Source organism: Cyphomyrmex costatus, unplaced genomic scaffold (assembly GCF_001594065.2).
Source record: "Cyphomyrmex costatus isolate MS0001 unplaced genomic scaffold, Ccosl1.0 scaffold1466, whole genome shotgun sequence".
In the NCBI taxonomy this organism is placed as follows: Eukaryota; Metazoa; Arthropoda; class Insecta; order Hymenoptera; family Formicidae; genus Cyphomyrmex; species Cyphomyrmex costatus.
Genome location: NW_017275464.1, coordinates 77266 through 81258, shown reverse-complemented (window position 1 = coordinate 81258; position 3993 = coordinate 77266).

Genomic DNA, 3993 nt, shown 5'->3' with positions numbered 1-3993 from the left:
CTAACCACAAAATAAAAAACCCAATGAATATCATCCTTTGAAAATTGACCCCAAAAATTTGTACCATTCTAAATTAAAATGATTATCTAATAATGTAACCTAATAATTTAAAAATTATAAATTCAATAATAAAAGAGAATAAAACCACACACTAGATCTTATTATTCCGCTTTCCGTTGTACCCCTCACCACATACTTAATACATATTAAATACATATATACATATTTGAAATATATATTTTAAATAATTTTATTATGTATGTTCATTTTGAATTTGTACCTTGAATGATCTTAGTTACTTTTCGTGGTACATATTCAACATAGAAAATATACTTTATGTATGTTGCAGTTATTTTCTAGAACACTGTAATATTTTTATTGTAATCTGTTTTACTTATATGTAGGTATGTTCATTTTGAATTTGCATCTTGAATAATCTATCATTTACTTTTCGTGGTACATTTTAATATAAAGTGTTCTAGGTAGCACAATGTGTATTCTATATTAGAAGTTCTTTGATAAGGATCCAAACCGAGGATCGAAACGAAAAAAAATTGTATATTCTTAATAAATCGTATTAACACACATTAATATCTTGTGTACAAGACTCGATTAGGCATTTTTCTTTTTCTTTTAAATGATTATCTAATAATAATATATTAACCACGAGAAGTAACTGATATATTATTAATCCTAACATATCATTAAATTGAAAAGGTCAAGCCATGTTCAAAAATAGATTCTCGCAAATTAAAAAACCTTTTAAAAACAAATTTAAACCTTTGAAAACTAACCGCAAAAATTTGATCCTTCCTAAATTAAAACGATTACCTAACCACAAAATAGAAAACCCAATAAATTTCAACCTTTGAAAATTATCCCCAAAAATTTGAACTTTTCTAAATTAAAATGATTATCTAATAATGTAACCTAATAATTTAAACCTTTAATACTTTAAATGATATTATCTTATATAAAATATGACCACGAAAAGTAACTGATATATTACTAAATGTGCCAGTTCAAAGTGAACATTCGTTATGTTATTTTCTATGTTGAATATGTACCACGAAAAGTAAATGACAGATTAGTCAAGGTACAAATTTAAAATGAACATACCTACATATAAGTAAAACAGATTACAATCTGCATATTACAGTTTTCTAGAAAATAACTGCAATGGACATACATAAAATATATCTTCTTTGTTGAATATGTACCACGAAAAGTAATTAATAAATCATTCAAGGTGCAAATTCAAAATGAACATACATACATATAAGTAAAACAGATTACAATTTGCATATTACAGTTTTCTAAAAAATTTCTGCAATATGTTATTCTTAGTGCACAAAATATAAAAGTTGGTTATTGAGATTTAATTTGAAATTTATACTAGACCGTACAATAAAAAATAATTGCTTGTAATTTCAGAGTATCAATTTGTTAATGACTCAAAAAAGAACATGGCGGCCTGCTCTCAAACTTTGATGAGTTTCTCGATGTCAAAAGTAATGTCAAAACTATTACAGAGTAGGTATAACAACACATGAAATACAAAAAGTATTGCATTAGAACCGTATCTTTAAAAGCTCTATAACGAAGTGAATACACAGAATTATGTAGAAATGTAGAATTTTTCTTCTTTAATTTTTAATTCTCTCTCTGCCAAACAATGGTTAAAGCGAATATTTAAATTAATCATTATCGAAACACTGTTACATTTTGTAGCACTTTGTGAACCAACTGACAAACAACATACATGATAACTATGATAGTTACACTTGATAGGCTGCTTTTAATCTAAACTGTTTTCATAACTTTTACTTCAACTATTTGTTTCATCCATCGGAAGTTTTTTGAGAGCAGGCCGGCATGTTCTTTTTTGAGTCATTAACAAATTGATACTCTGAAATTACAAGCAATTATTTTTTATTGTACGGTCTAGTATAAATTTCAAATTAAATCTCAATAACCAACTTTTATATTTTGTGCACTAAGAATAACATATTGCAGTTATTTTCTAGAAAACTGTAATATACAAATTCTAATCTGTTTTACTTATATGTATGTATGTATGTTCAATTTGAATTTGCACTTTGAATAATCTATCAGTTCCTTTTCGTGGTACATATTCAACATAGAAAATATTCGTTATATGTACGTTCAATTTGAACTGGCAGATTTAGTAATATATCAGTTACTTTTCAGTTACAGTTAATATATTATATTAAAAAATATGTAAATAACAAGGCTCAATAAATTTCAAAAATAATTAATACAAAACAGTGCTACGAGCCAACATTAGTTAAAATATAAAGGTCTTAGCAATAAACTGTCATTAATTAAAAATAAATAAATATAAAGTTTAATAAAATATAAAAACAAACGTTTCGACCTTCATTAGGTCATTTTCAATGTTAAAAACGCAAGATCGTTAACAATGTACAAACTATTGTATTATAAAATTATAAACGCAAAATAAATATGTATATAAATATAAAAATTGTTTGATATAAATGTTTAATCTCACTCGCATAATTATGTTCATAATCATATCGTGTAACACCAGCAAGAGTCCAACAAACAAAGCAATCGTCTAATTATATAGTTTATGGACTACTCCACATTTCTAAATCAAATCGTAAAATACAGTATCAGTAAAAATGAATATAATGTAAGAGTCAAATTATCAATCAGTAAAAAGAATCAAATCAAATCGTAAAATACAGTATCAGTAAAAAAATGAATATAATGTAAGAGTCAATTATAAATCAGTAAAGAGATTCAATTCTCAAGGTAATAAATTAATGAATATAATGTAAAATTACAACATAATGTACTTACATCATATCTATATTGTTAATTTAGTAACAATTAAATTAAAAAATAATTAATTACCTTGTAATTGTATCGAAATACAATTATAATTAAAATGAGTTAGAAAAATGCGAAGAGAGAGTTATTACAGATGTTAACAATAAATAATTTAAAATAAGAATAACCGAACATCTCAAGTAGAAAGGAAATACAAATGGAAATAAGGGGAAAAAAATTAGGAAGGGGTAAAAGTGTAATGAAGTGGGAATAAAAGTGAAAATGAAAAGGAAATTTACGAAGGAGAAAGAGAGTTTATTATCTGAGAATAAGATTCTGGTAAAGTCTCTGTATCATTTTGTTTATTAAGACCCTGTTTTTGCCTTTTGATGTGAATCATTTCAGACACCAATCTCTTATTGTAAGAAGATTCAATGTCTAAAATTTGGACATCATTCCATTTAAAATTATGGTCAAAGTTAATACGATGGTCAGTGATGACAGAAGGAGAATCTGTCCTTTTTCTGATGTCAGACATATGTTCTTTTAGTCTGGTACTCAGTTTTCTTTTTGTTTGACCAACGTAGCTGGCTTCACAATCATCACAGGTAATCTTATAAATAACATTGTTATTAGAAAGATGTTCTAATTTATCTTTACCTCTTTTAATAAAGCTTTTTAAGGTGTTAGGAATTGAAAAGGCTAATTTACACTGAAACATGCTGGAAATGGGAAGGAAACTTTCAGATATGGATTTAACGTAAGGTATTGTGAAATATTTTTCTCTCACATGAAAATTCTGAGTATTCTTAAGAAGCATGTTTCAGTGTAAATTAGCCTTTTCAATTCCTAACACCTTAAAAAGCTTTATTAAAAGAGGTAAAGATAAATTAGAACATCTTTCTAATAACAATGTTATTTATAAGATTACCTGTGATGATTGTGAAGCCAGCTACGTTGGTCAAACAAAAAGAAAACTGAGTACCAGACTAAAAGAACATATGTCTGACATCAGAAAAAGGACAGGTTCTCCTTCTGTCATCACTGACCATCGTATTAACTTTGACCATAATTTTAAATGGAATGATGTTCAAATTTTAGACATTGAATCTTCTTACAATAAGAGATTGGTGTCTGAAATGATTCACATCAAAAGGCAAAAACAGGGTCTTAATA